At 43.9% G+C, this 18,152-nt stretch overlaps 1 protein-coding gene across 1 annotated transcript in view; it reads left to right on the top strand.

Moving 5' to 3' along the window:
• The first annotated feature begins 326 nt into the window (after positions 1–326).
• LOC134352904 (uncharacterized) overlaps positions 327–18,152 on the top strand; it is a 67,973-nt gene continuing 50,147 nt past the window's right edge. The window contains exons 1-2 of the transcript XR_010019504.1: positions 327–435; positions 15,074–15,139. The gene's annotated coding sequence lies outside the window, so the exon portion shown is untranslated. The remainder of the gene's footprint in view (positions 436–15,073; positions 15,140–18,152) is intronic.

The following is an 18,152-nucleotide window of genomic DNA, read 5'->3' as shown; positions in this document are numbered from 1 at the left end:
AAACAGAGAACAGCTAGGATCAGACCCATCAGCCCAGTGTCTGTGCGATCATGAGAACTATCTAATTAATCCCCTCTGCCTGCAGGTAGCAAACAACAAAGAATCCCTGCCGGTAAACTACTAAACAAAGACCACCAATCAGCAACGCATCCTTTTGGGATGAGTTACAGAGACCGGGAGACGGGTAGAGGCCGGAGTGGGTCACAGAGTGGAGGAAGGGTGTAGAAATAGAAGTGGTGTTAGAAGACGGAGTACTGTCAACACTTTCAAGTGCGACGCCATACGGGATCAGAAGGGCACGTCCCGGGGTCACGTGCTCCCCTGGCGGGAGATTGACATCACAATCCCGTGCAGAGCCGGTGACGACTCGCACATCGCTAGCAGCGGCCACTCTGATGGGCAGCGGGGTCTAAGTCCTTTCTTCAGCCGCAAATGGTGAGGATGCGATAGTTGTAACTAACGATAATGAGTAGATAAAACGCGGTACTGGCTGCTTGTCGCAATCTAATTCTTTTTACCTATCGTAACTCTAGAGCCCCAACCCAACTTCTTTTACCAATTGTAACTCTACTCCCCAGCAAGCTCCCTAGTTCAGTAACTCTCCTGCCCAACCTAATTCGAACACAAACACGAGGAATTCTGCAGATGCTGGAAATTCAAGCAACACACATCAAAGTTGCTGGTGAACACAGCAGGCCAGGCAGCATCTGTAGGAAGAGGTACAGTCGACGTTTCAGGCCGAGACCCTTCGTCAGGACTAACTGAAGGAAGAGTTAGTAAGAGATTTGAAAGTGGGAGGGGGAGGGGGAGATCCAAAATGATAGGAGAAGACAGGAGGGGGAGAGATAGAGCCGAGAACTGGACAGGTGATAGGCAAAAGGGGTACAAGAGGATCATTTGACAGGAGGTCCGGGAAGAAAGACAAGGGGGGGACACCCAGAGGATGGGCAAGAGGTATATTCAGAGGGACAGAGGGAGAAAAAGGAGAGTGAGAAAAAGAATGTGTGCATAAAAATAAGTAACAGATGGGGTACGAGGGGGAGGTGGGGCCTTAGCGGAAGTTAGAGAAGTCGATGTTCATGCCATCAGGTTGGAGGCTACCCAGACGGAATATAAGGTGTTGTTCCTCCAACCTGAGTGTGGCTTCATCTTTACAGTAGAGGAGGCCGTGGATAGACATATCAGAATGGGAATGGGATGTGGAATTCAAACACGCCACCTCTGCAACCGCTAACCCACGCAGTGAGATTCCGTCATTGAGTTTATTCAGATAGATTTGAATGGATTTCTGGATTTTTAGGAATTTATGGGATTTGAGAGTAGTGCAGGAAAATAAACTCCGGTAGGAGACAGAGCATGTTCTTGAATGGCAGGCCAAGCTAGAAGGGCCAAATGGTCTATTATTGATCTAATACCTTTTATGTGTAGATGGATTGGCTCTGTCCTGCTTTCGGTAAAGCCTGCATATCTTGGAAAATTTCCACTGTTGATAGGTGCCAATGTTATGACTACACTGGAAGCATTGTGCCAAGGCACAGCTAGTTTAGAAATGGCCAGGATATTATCTGTTCTTACTGCATTTGATGTGCTCTCAGCTGCAACTTGATAACACGTGGAATGAATCGAAGTAGTTAAAGGCTGTTTTTTGTGAATTGTTAGAAACTAAAATGGATCAAATGAGGTTTGACTGAACCTTTGAAATGGTGGGAAGCCAAGATGAATCATTCAATCATCACTTCTGGTTGAACATGATTATGGATACTTTAAATTTGCCTTTAGAATTCATGTTGGGCTTGCCTATGTTTAGGCTGTGAATGCTTTTGGAGCCACCATCTACCTATTATCTGTTTAATTACCAATCACTATTTGTGATTTAACACCATAAGAACAGAAGACACAGGAGCAGAAAGGCTATTCAGCCCTTTGAATCTGCCCTGACTTTCAATCATGGCTGATTTATTTTCCCTCAAATCCATTTTCCTGTCTTCTCATAATCTTTGATGCCCTTACTAATCAAGAACTTATCGACAGCTGCTGAGAATATATCCATTGATTTGGCGTGCATAGCCAACTATGGCAATTAATTCCACAGCTTCACCCACTTTCTGGCTAAAGAAGTTCCTTCTCATTTTCTGTAGTGAAGGAACATCATGTATTCTGAGAATGTCCCCTCTGGTCCTAGACTCTCTCACTATTGGAAACATCCTCTCAACATCCACTGTATCTAGGCCTTACAATACTTGGTAAGTTTCAATGAGATCCTTCCCCCACTCCACTCTTTAATTCTGTTTCTTTTGCTTTCTTTCTGGTCCTAATGTAAGGACTTTGCTTGAGAAGTTGTTTGTTTATTTTCCTCCAAAGATGCTGCTTGAGCACTGAGTTCCTCCAGCATTTTGTGTATGTTGACCCAGATTTCCAGCATCCGTGCTTTCTCTTGTGTCTCTGTATTGATGGTATTGGTAGAGTGAGGGATATATTGGGCCATGTGTTTACAGACTGCGGTGGTATAAATTTCTGTTGCACCGTCCTGATGGAGCATTTTCACTTGAAATGCCAACAAATTCTTTCTTCCTGCAGATGCTGCTTAACCAGCTGAGTTCCTCCAGCAAATTGGTTGTTGCTCTACATTTCTGCTGCTGAATGATCACAAAATATCTTGGATGTCCAGTTTTGAGCTGCCAAATCCCCTTTATCTGTCACTATCTTTCCTTTAGGATGTTCCATAAATCATATTACTCCTAACTTCCCCAGTAGTGTGGCTTAGTATCACAACTGGTAATCATTCCTCTGAACACCTTTAACATTTTTATTTATTCACTTTTTGAGAAATGGGCATGCTAACAAGACAAGTGTATCAAGCAGTAGTAAGCCAAGGCAACTGGACTTGCTGTGTAGTTTAGAAGACATTTCACCAGTCGTCCGAGAGGCTTCTTCAGTTCTGATCCATGGTGGGCAGTTTTCCGGCCTATAAACTCTGTGAGTAGTTTAAAGTTATAGCAATCACTTGAGGGCAGTTTAATACTTCTAAGCAACTCACAGAGTTTATAAACTTGAAAACTAAACCACCATGGATCAGAACTGAAGAAGCCTCTCAGATGAGTGGTGAAACGTCTTCTGGACAGCACAGCAAGTCCAGTTGCCTTGATTTACTACTGCTTGATACACATTGGCCTGGATGACTGAGAATCCTGTAATAAGACCAACACATGTCCACCCTAGTTGCCCTTGAACTAATCTGTCTTGAAACTGACAAGCCTGCAGAGATAATAATGCATTACTTGTAATCCACCAAAATTCCCTCAATTCTGGAGTAGTCCTAGAAGATCAGAAAGCCACAAATGTAACAGGACCATTAAAGAAAGAAGACAAAAAAAACTATTTTCCAGTTAGCTTTGTGCCTGTTATAGAAAATCAATACAAAGGGGAAATAATTTGCTGGAATTCTTTGAGGATAATACAAGCAGTGTGTACAATGTGGGACCAGCCTACCTTTACCCTTATGCCATCAAGTAAGTACCTATGCTGATCCCATTTACCAGCAGATGGTTTGTACCGTGAAGTTGGCAGATGGAGTATAATGTCAGAACATGTAAGATTATCACTTTTAAAGGAGAATAAAAAAAATTTCAGAATCCTGAAGAAGGGTCAAAATGTTTACTTATTTATAGATCGCAGCTACAGGGAAGTAGTTATGCCAAAGGAGCAGAGGACAGGAAATTGGGTCACTGTCAGACGAGTGAAGAGGAAAGGGCAGGTAGAGCAGGGTTCCCCTGTGGCCATTCCCCTCAACAACAAGTATACCGCATTGGATACTGTCGCGGGGGATGACTTACCTGGGACAAGCTGTAGTAGCCGGATCTCTGGCACTGAGTCTGGCTCTGCAGTGCAGAAGGGAGGGGGGAGAAAGAGGAGAGCGGTAGTGATAGGGGACTTTATAGTTAGAGGTGCAGATAGGAGGTTCTGTGGTTGTGACAGAGAATCCAGGATGGTTTGTTGCCTCCCGGGTGCCAGGGTCAGGGATGTCTCTGATCAATTGCATGACATTCTGAAGTGGGAGGGTGACCAGCCAGATGTCATGGTGCACATCGGTACCAATGACATAGCAAGGAAGAGTGAGGAGGTCCTGGACAGTGAGTATGGAGAGCTTGGAAGGAAGTTGAAAAGCAGGACCTCGAGGGTGGTAATCTCAGGATTGCTACCTGTGCTACATGCCAGTGAGGGTAGGAATAGGATGCTCTGGAGGAGGAACAAGCGGCTGAGGAACTGGTGTAGAGGGCAGGGTTTCAGATTTCAGGATCATTGGGACCTCTTCTGGGGCAGGTAGGACCTGTACAAGAGAGACGGGTTACACTTGAACTACAGGGGGACCAATATCCTTTCAGGGAGGTTTGTTAGTGCTATTGGGGAGGCTTTAAACTAGATTTACAGGGGGATGGGAACCAGCGTGCCAGAGCTGACAGTGTGGCTGAGGTGAAAATAAATGATGTTAAAAGTTCAAGCAAATCCGCTAATAGAAAAGTTGTGAATGGTGGTAAAAATCTCCTGAGGTGTATATATTTCAATGCTAGGAGTATTGCGGGGAAGGCGGATGAGTTGAGGGCGTGGATTGACACGTGGAATTATGGCGTTATAGCAATTGGCTGCAGGAGGGGCAGGACTGGCAGCTTAATATTCCAGGGTTCCTATGTTTCAGATGTGATCGAGGCAGAGGAATGAAAGGTGGGGGAGTAGCATTGCTTGTTAGGGAAAATATTACAGTAGTGCTCAGGCAGGACAGATTAGAGGGCTTGTCTACTGAGTCCTTATGGGTGGAGCTGAGAAACAGGAAAGGTATGGCCACATTAGTGGGATTGTATTACAGACCACCCAATAGTCAACGAGAATTGGAAGAGCAAGTCTGCAGAGAGATAGCAGGCAACTGCAGGAAACATAAAGTTGTGGTGGTAGGGGATTTTAATTTTCCATATATTGATTGGGACTCCCATACTGTCAGGGGTCTAGATGGTTTAGAGTTTGTAAAATGTGTTCAGGAAAGTTTTCTAAATCAATATATAGAGGGCAACTGGAGGGGATGCAATATTGGATCTCCTGTTAGGAAACGAGTTAGAACAAGTGACGGAAGTCTGTGTCGGGGAGCACTTTGGTTCCAGTGATCATAACACCATTAGTTTCAACTTGATCTTGGACAAGGATAGATCTGGTCCTAGGGTTGAGGCTCTGAACTGGAAGAAGGCCAAATTTGAAGAAATGAGAAAGGATCTAAAAAGCATGGATTGGGACAGGTTGTTCTCTGGCAAAGATGTGATTGGTAGGTGGGAAGCCTTCAAAGGGGAAATATTGAGAGTGCAGAGTTTGTATGTTCCTGTCAGGATTAAAGGCAAAGTGAATAGGAATAAGGAACCTTGGTTCTCAAGGGATATTGCAACTCTGATAAAGGAGAAGAGGGAGTTGTATGACATGTATAGGAAACAGGGAGTAAATAAGGTGCTTGAGTATAAGAAGTGCAAGAAAATACTTAAGAAAGAAATCAGGAGGGCTAAAAGAAGACATGAGGTTGCCTTGGCAGTCAAAGTGAAGGATAATCCAAAGAGCTTTTACAGGTAAGAGCAAAAGGATTTTAAGGGATAAAATTGGTCCTCTTGAAGATCAGAGTGGTCGGCTATGTGCGGAACCAAAGGAAATGGGGGAGATCTTAAATAGGTTATTTGCGTCTGTATTTACTAAGGAAACTGGCATGAAGTCTATGGAGTTAAGGGAAACAAGTAGTGAGATCATGGAAACTGTACAGATTGAAAAGGAGGAGGTGCTTGCTGTCTTGAGGATAAATCCCCGGACCCTGACAGGGTGTTCCCTTGGACCTTGAAGGAGACTAGTGTTGAAATTGCAGGGGCCCTGGCAGAAATATTTAAAATGTCGCTGTCTACGGGTGAGGTGCTGGAGGATTGGAGAGTGGCTCATGTTGTTCCGTTGTTTAAAAAAGGATCGAAAAGTAATCCGGGAAATTATAGGCCAGTAAGTTTAACGTCGGTGGTAGGTAAGTTATTGGAGGGAGTACTAAGAGACAGAATCTACAAGCATTTGGATAGACAGGGACTTATTAGGGAGAGTCAACATGGCTTTGTGCGTGGTAGGTCATGTTTGACCAATCTATTGGAGTTTTTCGAGGAGGTTACCAGGAAAGTGGATGAAGGGAAGGTAGTGGATATTGTCTACGTGGACTTCAGTAAGGCCTTTGACAAGGTCCCGCATGGGAGGTTAGTTAGGAAAATTCAGTCGCTCGGTATACATGGAGAGGTGGTAAATTGGATTAGACATTGGCTCAATGGTAGAAGCCAAAGAGTGGTAGTAGAGAATTGCTTCTCCAAGTGGAGGCCTGTGACTAGTGGTGTGCCACAAGGATCAGTGCTGGGTCCATTGTTATTTGTCATCTATATCAATGATCTGGATGATAATGTGGTAAATTGGATCAGCAAATTTGCTGATGATACAAAGATTGGAGGTGTAGTAGACAGTGAGGAAGGTTTTCAGAGCCTGCAGAGGGACTTGGATCAGCTGGAAAAATGGGCTGAAAAATGGCAGATGGAGTTTAATACAGACAAGTGTGAGGTATTGCACGTTGGAAGGACAAACCAAGGTAGAACATACAGGGTTAATAGTAAGGCACTGAGGAGTGTAGTAGAACAGAGGGATCTGGGAATATAGATACAAAATTCCCTAAAAGTGGCGTCACAGGTAGATAGGGTCGTAAAGAGAGCTTTTGGTACATTGACCTTTATTAATCAAAGTATTGAGTATAAGAGCTGGAATGTTATGATGAGGTTGTATAAGGCATTGGTGAGGCCGAATCTGGAGTATTGTGTTCAGTTTTGGTCACCAAATTACAGGAAGGATATTAATAAGGTTGAAAGAGTGCAGAGAAGGTTTACGAGGATGTTGCCGGGACTTGAGAAACTCTCAGTTACAGTGAAAGGTTGAATAGGTTAGGACTTTATTCCCTGGAGCGTAGAAGAATGAGGGGAGATTTGATAGAGGTATATAAAATTATGATGGGTATAGATAGAGTGAATGCAAGCAGGCTTTTTCCACTGAGGCAAGGGGAGAAAAAAACCAGAGGACATGGGTTAAGGGTGAGGGGGGAAAAGTTTAAAGGGAACATTGGGGGGACTTCTTCACACAGAGAGTGGTGAGAGTATGGAATGAGCTGCCAGACGAGGTGGTAAATGCGGGTTCTTTTTTAACATTTAAGAATAAGTTGGACAGATACATGAATGGGAGGTGTATGGAGGGATATGGTCCGTGTGCAGGTCAGTGGGACTAGGCAGAAAATGGTTCGGCACAGCCAAGAAGGGCCAAAAGGCCTGTTTCTGTGCTGTAGTTTTTCTATGGTTTCTTTGGTTTACTCTTTTCCATAGATGCTGCCTGACCTGCTGAGCTCCTCCAGCATTGTGTGTGTGTTGCTTTGAAAAAAGAACTGTTACTTAAATGGATGAATGTAAAGTATTGTATTATAAAGGGATCTGTGGTCCCATCTCATTTATATAGGTACAGCAAGTAGTTATGTTTTTAAGCTGCCACAATGTTGCCAAGGAGTGTGTTCCAGGATTTAAACTCTTAATAATGAAGAGGTGACAATATTTATTTATTTAGAGAAACAGAGCAGAACAGGCCACTCTGGTCCAATGGGTCGTGCTGCCAGCAATCCACCTATTTAAATCAAGCATAACCTTAAGACAATTTACAATGAACAATTAATCTACTAACTGGTACGTCTTTGGATTTTGGGATGAAACTGGAGCACCCGGAGTGTTGTAATGTGAGCATTATTAAAAGTAAGTTAATACTAATTAGGATAATGGGGGGATTTACTTCTGTTCTTTTTACTTCCGGTGTGCTTTGTATATAGTGTTCCTGCCATGCCGTACGGGTTGTAAAAGCCTCTGTATATACATAATGGTTTTGATGTTCGAGATAAAGTGGTTTCTTTGGGCATGAAGTTGTCGAGTGTGCCTTTTTCAAAGTAGAAGTTACTACATATTTTTGGCGACGAGGTTAACATGTTTTGTGGACGTGTCGGCACGTTTCGAGTGGGAGCACCAGTGCCGATAAGGGGCCTCGCATTCAGATGGCTACGTTTGGGACTATCATTGATTTTGTGGAGGTAATGGAGGACTGGCAGGAGTATGAGGAAAGGTTGGGACACTTTTTCTGTGCTAATGGAATTACTGAGGAGGCTAAGAAGTGCTCTATTCACCTGAGTGTGTGTGGGGCGAAGGCTTACAAGCTAATAAGGAATTTAGCCACACCGCGGAAACCGGGGGACATTCCATATGACGAACTGGTCAAGCTCGTGGGGAACCACTACAATCCGAAACCTTCCGTGGTAGTCCAAAGGTGTAAGTTTCACAGCCGTTTCAGGAAGCCAGGTCAGTCTGTGGCCAATTTTGTGGCCGAGCTTCAGCAGCTGTTGGAGCATTGTGATTTTGGAGCAGTGTTGGAAGACGTGCTCCGTGATAGATTGGTATGTGGCATTAATAATGACGGCATACAACACCGCCTGTTAGGGGAAACCCCACCGTTGACTTTCAAGAAAGCCTTAGAGATTGCCCCAGGCATGGAGATGGCTGCTAATAATGTCAAGGATATCCAGAAAGGACATGGGGGGTTGCAGTCGGCGGCAGTGCGCCAAGTCAGGAGGGAGACTGGTAAACAGGCAAAGCGGGTGGAATGTTTCCGGTGTGGAGGGACACACTATGCAAATGATTGCAAATTCAAAGACACTGTCTGCCATGCTTGTAGCAAAAAGGGACATTTAGTTAAAAAGTGCAGAAGTTCAAAGGGTAAGATTAAGCCTGGGCAGGGGAAAGCTGAACAAGGTTGGACAGCCACACTCCATCTAGAAGGTGCAGATGAAGAGGCAGCGTGTGCCTACAACATGTTTGCAGTGGAAACAGATGAGGAACCACCTGAACCATATTATGCCACAGTCACTGTCAGGGGAAAGGACATTAAGTTTGAGATTGATTCAGGGGCTACTGCATTGGTCATTAGTGAGGAGACCTACAGGAGGATATGGGGGTCCAACCTGCCTCCCATTAGACCGTCAAAGCTCAAACTTAGGACATATAAGGGGCAGCCCATACCTCATTTAGGGGCGTTATATGTGGACATTTCAGCTGGGGGTCAGAAGGCTGAAGCCAGGCTAGTGATAGCTAAGGGCAGGGGGCCCAGTCTTTTGGGTCGCGATTGGCTTTGCAAAATCCGGCTAAACCGGCATGAAATTAAGTATGTACGCACGACGGAGGACGTTCTGCAGCGGTACAGTGACGTTTTCAGGGACGAGCTGGGAACACTGAAGGGCGTGACAGTGAAACTCCATGTTGACCCTGAGGCTACACCACGTTTTTTTAAGCCCAGGTCGGTGCCCTATGCCATGAAAGGCAAAGTCGAGGAGGTGGAACGTTTACAGAGGCTGGGCATTATTGATCCCATTCAGCTTTCAAGGTGGGCAGCTCCCATTGTTCCAGTTTTGAAGGCAGACAAAACGGTGAGGATATGTGGGGATTATAAGCTTACGGTGAATCAGGTCTCTAGGCTGGAGGAGTACCCATTGCCACGGGTGGATGACCTGTTTGCGACCCTGTCAGGGGGTAAGCTGTTCACAAAGCTGGACATGAGCCGTGCCTACCAACAGCTGCTGCTCGACGAGGATTCAAAGGAGTACGTCACAAGGGATTATTCAAGTACAATCGCCTGGCGTTTGGAGTGGCGTCCAGCCCTGCCATTTTCCAAAGGACAATGGACACTTTACTGCATGGGATTCCGCACATAGCAGTGTACCTTGATGATATTTTGATCATGGGGCTACGGAGGTGGAGTATCTGGCTAATTTAGAACGGGTGCTGAAGAGGCTCTCAGACGCAGGGCTGTGGTTGAAACGCGGAAAATGAGTGTTCCTGGCATCGGGTGTGACTTACCTGGGACACAAGATCACAGCTGAGGGGCTTTGCCCTGTGGAGGACAAAGTGAGAGCTATCAAGGAGGCCCCAAGCCCTAAGACTGTCACAGAACTCAGATCATTTTTAGGCATGGTGAATTATTATTGCAAGTTTCTTCCTGACCTCTTAAGGGTTTTGACCCCACTGTATAAGCTGTTTCACAATGACTCTAAGTGGCAGTGGGGTGAAGAGCAGGAGAAAGCTTTCAAGGAAGTGAAAGAACTCCTCCACTCAGCGAAGCTGCTTGTTCACTATGACCCAGACAAGGAGATCACCCTTGCATGCGATGCCTCGCCCTATGGATCCGGGGCAGTTCTCTCATATGTAATGGAGGACTGTTCAGAGAAACCTATTGGTTTTGCTTCACGTAACCTGACAGCTGCTGAGAAGGGATATTCACAGCTAGACAAAGAAGGTCTGGCCATTGTTTTTGCGGTCAAACGCTTTCATCAGTACCTTTATGGACGCGTATTTACAATTTATACGGACCATAAACCACTGATGAACCTTTTCAGTGAGACTAGATGCATCCCACCACTAGCCTCAGCCAGGATACAGCGTTGGGCTCTTACACTGTCAGCCTACCAGTACATTATAGTGTACAGAGTGGGTGGGGATGATACAAACGCCGATGCACTGAGTCGATTACCTTTATCTGAGACACCTGTTGCTACATATGTGCCTCCAGAGACTGTGTTTTCATTGGAGAGGCTGTCGGAGACACCTGTAAAGGCGACCCAAATCAAGCAGTGGACAGAGAGGGACCCAGTCCTGTCCCAAGTTGAGACTTTTCTTTTACAAGGTTGTGGAAGGAGAGGAACTGAGGCCTTATGCCAAACGCAAGACAGAACTCAGTCTGCAGGATGGCTGCATTTTCTGGGGGGCGAGGGTCATCGTGCCTCCCCCTGGCCGTTCACAGATTGTGGAGGAAATTCATGAGACTCATCCAGGGGTGTCTCGAATGAAAAGCCTTGCAAGGTCCTAGTTTGGTGGCCAGGAATGGATCAGGATCTGGAGAACAAGGTAAAATCATGCACGCAATGTCTGACTAATCAGAATATGCCACCACCAGCTCCTTTGCACCCATGGGAGTGGCCAGACCACCCCTGGTCTAGGCTACATTTGGACTTTGCTGGCCCTTTTACGGGGCAGGTGTTTCTTGTAATGGTAGATGCGCATTCTAAATGGATCGAAGCTCATATCATGAGCGATATCACAGCCCCCTCAACCGTACACAAACTCAGGCAAGTGTTTGCAGTCCATGGGTTGCCTGACACTCGGGTCATTGATAATGGCCCGACGTTCACCAGTGAGCTGTTCAGTGAGTTCATGCAACAGAATGGCATTCATCACATTCGGACGGCTCCTTTCCACCCAGCCTCCAATGGTTTGGCTGAGCGGGCTGTTCAGACAGTGAAGGAAAGCCTGAAGCAGATGACAGGGGACTCTTGGCATTCGGCTTTCATGTTTCCTGTTTAAATACCGCCTCACACCACAGACTACAACTGCCCACACTCCAGTAGAGATACTGATGGGGCGTAGGCCCAAGTCAAGATTGGACCTGCTGGGGGGGGTCACATGATGACGTGGGATTGAGACGTGTAAATCCAGCTCTCCCGTAAAAAATCAGCAAAGTACCATTTAAACAAAGTAAAGTTAATAAATACTTTCCGAAAACTACTTATAAACTTCGTAAGACTACTCTATGATATGCCTCGTAAACCGCAACAGAAGAAGTCTGTTGTTGTGAAGTTGCCGCGAGATGGGAAGAAAAAAGGGCCTACTGCAGCGATGGAGCCTCGGATTCAGGTTGGATCTCCTTTGGAGGAGACGCATTTCATCTCTGGCGTAGAAGAACAGGGAGCAATGGTGGCGGTAGCGGTCTCTCGGAAGAAGATGCCGGAAATGCGCATGCACAAAGAAGTACACATGCGCAAATCGACACAACTTAAACTACAAGAACCGACGGCCACTGCAACTGAAAGTGACTCAGAGTCAGAATCGGATTCAGCAGAGAATACAGATGAAGAAGAGGAGGAAGAACTGGAAGAGACTGGAAGTAAAGGAGACGACGGAAACATAAGAGAGGCTTTATTGCAATTAACGGCTGAACTAAGAAAATTAAGAACAGAGCTTAGAGACGTAAAGATGTGCTATGATAAAGCTATGAAAAGACAGGATAAAATGGATAAGAAACTTCAGAAGATGGAAAGAACAATGGAGCATATTAATGATAGAGTGGAAAAAACAGAAAATTATGTGCTTGTCTGGAACGGAAAGAAATCGACTCTTGGAGAAAGTGGACGTGTTGGAAAATTTTAGCAGACGTAATAATATTAAAATTGTTGGTCTTAAAGAAGGTATAGAGAGAGATAATCCTATAGAATTTTTTCAAAGATGGATCCTGAAAACCTTGCAAATGAAAGAGGAAGATCGATCAATTGAAATTGAGCGGGTACATAGAGCTCTAAGACCAAAACCACAAGATGACCAATATCCACGATCAATTTTAATAAAATTCTTAAGATTTCAAGATAAAGAAATGATTCTACAGGTGGCTGTCCAAGCTGCCAAGAAGAGAAAAGGGCCACTGATGATAGAAGGGAAGAACATTTTTTTCTACCCTGACATAAGTTATGAACTTTTGAAGAGAAGGAAGAAATTTAATCCAGTGAAAAAAGCCCTATGGGATCACGGTTATTAATTTATATTGCGTTATCCTGCAACCTTGAAGATTTTTTTGACTGGTGGAGAAAAAAGATTTTTTGAGGATTACCGGAAAGCAGAGGAGTTTGTGCGAGATTCTTTGAATATTCACCAGATACAAGAACAAATCCAGGGGAGCGAGATGGATTGAAGATGAAGACTGGATCAAGGAATAGGCCTGTTGGATTTTTAGGCGGATGAATATATAAATATATTATTAATTATATGAGGGAGGGGAAGAAAGGTTAAAATTTGAGGAATGCTAGTTGGAAATAATGACATTAATTTTTTTTATATATATACAATTTTTTTTGTTACGGGGGAGCTGGAAGAAACACTGATCAATCGCTACGTTACTCATGTGTGCAACGTGGCAATAGCCACGACCTGCAGAATGGAGGGGGGTAGTGTTGTGTATCTTTTCATTCACAACATTAGTGGGGGGGTATTTTGTTTTTTCTTTTTTTGTATCTCATCTTTTTTTTCTTTTTGCCTGGATGATTGGGAGGGAAACACATAGCAACATGGTGAAGTTCAAAGAGATTCCCCAGGGAACTATGAGAGTTGAGAAGCTAAGTAATGTTTTAGATATGATAAAGATCTTGGTTCCTTGGGGAAAGTAACAAATATATATAAAATTTATTTTTAATCCCATGGAGCATGTGGAAACCTTCCAATATTCAGGCGGTTCTTCTTTTTTCTTTTCTCTTTAGGTAGTAGTATATATTGGGGGGAGGGTTAAGGGGAGGGGGGAGAGTAGATATTTTTTCTCTTGTAATTACTTTGAAAACTCAATAAAAATTATATTAAAAAAAAGATTGGACCTGCTGCGCCCAGACACGAAGGCAAAAGTGAGACAGACAACTGCGGAAGCATGTCCACCAGTGACTTTGCCAGAGGGAGAGACACTGGCAGAGGGGTCGGGGTCCCCTGAAGAGGATGGACATTCTCACGCAGACACACAGACCCTTCTCATGCCCCCAAAACCAGATCCACCCAAAACACCCTCACCAGCGGTGCCTGCTGGGTCATCGGGAGTAGTCCGGAGATCACAGCGCACTTGTAAATCTCCTGACAGACTGAATCTTTGACGGAACCGTTTTTTTGTTGTTGTTAGATTGAATGTTGAATCTGTCATGTTTTCCAGATGTTTTGTATAGATAAACTTGCTGAGATACTAGTATAAGTTTTCAGGGTTATGCAAGTTAATAACACCAGTGTTTTTATTTCCTAGTTTTTTTTACATTTGGGGAATGTTGGATTTTAAAGGGGGAGAAGTGTTGTAATGTGAGCATTATTAAAAGTAAGTTAATACTAATTATGATAATGGGGGGTTTTACTTCCATTCTTTTTACTTCCGGTGTGCTTTGTATATAGTGTTCCTGCCTTGCCGTATGGGTTGTAAAAGCCTCTGTGTATACATAACGGTTTTGGTGTTCGAGATAAAGTTGTTTCTTTGGCACGAAGCTGTCAAGTGTGCCTTTTTCAAAGTAGAAGTTACCACACGGAGGAAACTCATGTGGTCACAAAGAGAATGTACACATTCCTTACAGACGGTGCCAGAATTGAACTCTGAACTCCACATTGAGTTATAGTGTGCTAACCATTGTGCTGCCACGGTGCTCTATATTTCCTTGTAAGAGTGAGATGGTGTTACTCCAAAGAATCTGCTGCCCTTGCCTTGCTGCCAGTACAAGTGTGTAAGTAGTCTAGATGAGTAACTCCAGCACAACTTGTAGATGCCATACATTGCTATCCTCTCATCCATACCCCAACCTCTATTCCACTTTCTCTGTGCAGATACTTCCCAGGTTACTATTTCCCAGCTTAGATATTTCCTCTCTTTTCCAGCCAAGTATATGGGTGACTGGTATGATCAATTTACCGGCTGTTGTGTGGCTGCAAGTAACTTTTCTTGACACTGGCTAGAATTTTCCCACATCAAACCCAAGAAGAATACATTCTAATTAACGTGTTAATGCCTGTTTTGCAAATCCTGTTTAGAGATGCACCATCCGGACCAGCAGCAGTGTTCTTTCTGACACCGTCAATAGTATTTAAAACCTTGTCTGCAGTAAAATCTTCCAAAACAGTATCATTACTAGCCTGAGATAAGCTTTGGCTTTTTTTTAGATTAGATTATGAGGACACGCAGTCCTCTTAATCTATTAATGTCAGGTTTACTATTTTTGAATGGCAAAACCAAATACAAAATGCTTTTGCAGACCACCTATTTCTTTGGGACAACTCATCACTGCAGCCGTCTAGTACCATGTAGGAACTCGTTGATGCTGACAGCTTAGATACCTACTGAGCATTCTGCCTTTTGTTTCTTTGATTACTGTTTCCTTTCACTTTTCCTTATTTTCCAGCATTACAGGATGGCGAATGTATCAACTCATTTATATTAGTGCAGTTATTTAATTTGACATCTTAAGGTATGTGGAAAATATTTCATTTTGGCTATTTGTTTCCCTCTGAAAGCTAAATATTGAGCTGAATCAAAATAGTAAATGTGTTTCTTGTCCTATGTTATATGAATTGTTCATTTTTTAAGTTTTTTTTTGCCATCAAGAGCAGCAGTACAAGACATTTCTTCAAAATACCTCACATGAGGCTGCTTAGCAAGATAAGTACCCTTAGTATTACAGGAAAGATACTAGCATGGATAGAGTATTGGCTGATTGGCAGGAGTCAAAGAGTGAGAATAGAAGGAGCCTTTTATGACTGGCTGCCAGTGACTAGTGGTGTTCCACAGGGGTCAGTGTTGGGACCGCTTCTTTTTACTTTGTATGCCAGTGATTTGGATGATGGAATTTCTGGCTTTGTGGCTAAGTTTGCAGATGATATGAAGATTGGTGGAGCGGCGGATAGTGTTGAGGAAGCGGTGGATAGTGTTGAGGAAGCGGTGAGGCTGCAGAAGGACTTAGATTAGGAGAACGGGCAATGAAGGAATGCAGTGTCTGGCAGTGCGTGGTCAGGTACTTGTTGGAAGGAACAAAAGTGTAGACTATTTTTTAAAATCTGAGGTGAAAAGGGACCTGAGAATCTTCATGCAGGATTCCCTGAAGGTTAACTTGCAAGTTGAGTTGGTGGTAAAGGAGACAAGAGATCCTCAAGTCCCTTTGCACCTCACTTGAAATTTTGTGATCAATTTTGGGCCCCTTATCTGAGAAAGGATGTGCTGACGTTGGAGAGGGTTCGAAGGAGGTTCATGGGAATGATTCCAGGAATTAAGGGCTTATCATAGCAGCATTTGATGGCTTTGGCCTGTACTTGCTGGAATTTAGAAGAATGACGGGTGGATCTTGGGGCAACCTATCAAATGTTGAAAGGCCTAGATAGAGTGGATGTGGAGAGGATGTTTCCTATAGTGAGGGAATCTAGGACCAGAGGGTGCAACTTTAGAATAGAGGTTCTTACATTTAGCATGGAGATGAGGTATTTATTTAACCAGAGGGTGGGGAATCTGTGGAATTCGTTGCCATAGGCGGCTGTGGAGGCCAGGTTGCTGGGTGTACTTAAGGCAGAGGTTGATATATTCTTGATAAGTCAGAGTTGATGGGCCAAAAGGCCTAATTTGCCCCAATGTATAATGTTCTTAAAACATCATACAAGAAAAAATATGAAGTTATTACAAAATATACAAACTTAAGAGGGGTATTGATAGGGTCAATGCAAACAGGCTCTTACCTCTGAGGTTGTGTGGGAATGCAACTAGAGGTTATGGGTTAGGAGTGAAAGGTGAGAAGTTTAAGGGGAACATGAGGGGAAGCTTCTTCACTCAGAGGGTTGTGAGAATGTAGAACAAGCTGTCAGTCCAAGTGGTGCATGCTAGTGTCATTTCAACATTTAAGGGTAGTTTGGATGGGTACGTGGATGGCGATGGTCCTGGTGCAGGTCAATGGGAGTAGGCAGTTTATATGGTTCCACACATACTAGATGGGCTGAAGGGCCTATTTCTGTGTTGTATTTTTCGATGACTATAAGTTGTACATAATCTTTACAAGAAAGGGTTTCAACAGGGAGGAAAGAAACAAAGTCAATTTGCATGCAAAATGATCAAAGTGGTCATACTGTTGCTATACTGAGTTAGTAATTAAGAATTTGCCAGTTGATTCAAGAAGCAAATGATTGAAGGGAAGTAGTTGTTCCTGAACTTAGTGGTTTGGGACTTCAAGTTTCTGTACCTCCTACCCAATGTAGCTGCAAGAAGATGGCATTTTAGTCATTCCCTGAATGTGGGTACAGCTGCCAAGCATGACAGTAACTGCCCATCTCTCATTCCCTGACAAGACGTGTTCATGAAGTAACTATGCTCCCAAGTTGTCACTAGGTGGGGCGGTGCAAGATTTTGACGCAGAAGCAAACAGTGATAAGTTTCAAATTCAGAATCCTGTGTGACAGATTTTTTTTGCAGCAAATATATAGAACAGTACAGCATGGTTACAGGCCTGTTGGTCTTTTAACCTACTCCAAGATCAATCTAATGTTTCCTTCCTGCATGCCCCTCCATTTTCTTTCATCCATGTGCCTATCTAAGAGTCTCATAAATGTTCCTAATGTATCCATCTCTACCACCACCCCGGCAGTGCGTTCCACACATTTACCACTCTCTGGAAAGTAACCTATCTTGACATCTCCCCTGTACTTAGCTCCCAATCACCTTAAAATTATAACCATATAATAATTACAGCACGGAAACAGGCCACCTCGGCCCTTCTAGTCCGTGCTGAACTCTTGCTCTCACCTAGTCCCGCCGACCTGCACTCAGCCCATAACCCTCCATTCCTTTCCTGTCCGTATATCTATCCAATTTAACTTTAAATGACAACATCGAACCTTCCTCAACCACTTCTGCTGGAAGCTCGTTCCCCACTCAGCCACCACTCTCTGAGTAAAGAAGTTCCCCCTCATGTTACCCCTAAACTTTTGCCCTTTAACTCTCAACTCATGTCCTCTTGTTTGAATCTCCCCCACTCTCAATGGAAAAAACCTATCCACGTCAACTCTATCTATCCCCCTCATAATTTTAAATACCTCTATCAAGTTCCCCCTCAACCTTCTACGCTCCAAAGACTAAAGACCCAACTTGTTCAACCTTTTTCTGTAACTTAGGTGATGAAACTCAGATAACATTCTAGTAAATCTTCTCTGTACTCTCTCTATCTTGTTGACATCTTTCCTATAATTCGGTGACCAGAACTGTACACAATACTCCAAATTTGGCCTCACCAATGCCTTGTACAATTTCAACATTACATCCCAACTCCTATACTCAATGCTCTGATTTATAAAGGCCAGCATACCAAAAGCTTTCTTCACCATCCTATCCAGATGAGATTCCACCTTCAGGGAACTATGCACCATTATTCCTAGATCCCTCCGTTCTACTGCATTCTTCAATGCCCTACCATTTACCATGTATGCCCTATTTTGATTAGTCCTACC

Source organism: Mobula hypostoma, chromosome 1 (genome assembly GCF_963921235.1).
Source record: "Mobula hypostoma chromosome 1, sMobHyp1.1, whole genome shotgun sequence".
Classification (NCBI taxonomy): Eukaryota; Metazoa; Chordata; class Chondrichthyes; order Myliobatiformes; family Myliobatidae; genus Mobula; species Mobula hypostoma.
This window is presented reverse-complemented; position numbering and strand designations above follow the sequence as displayed.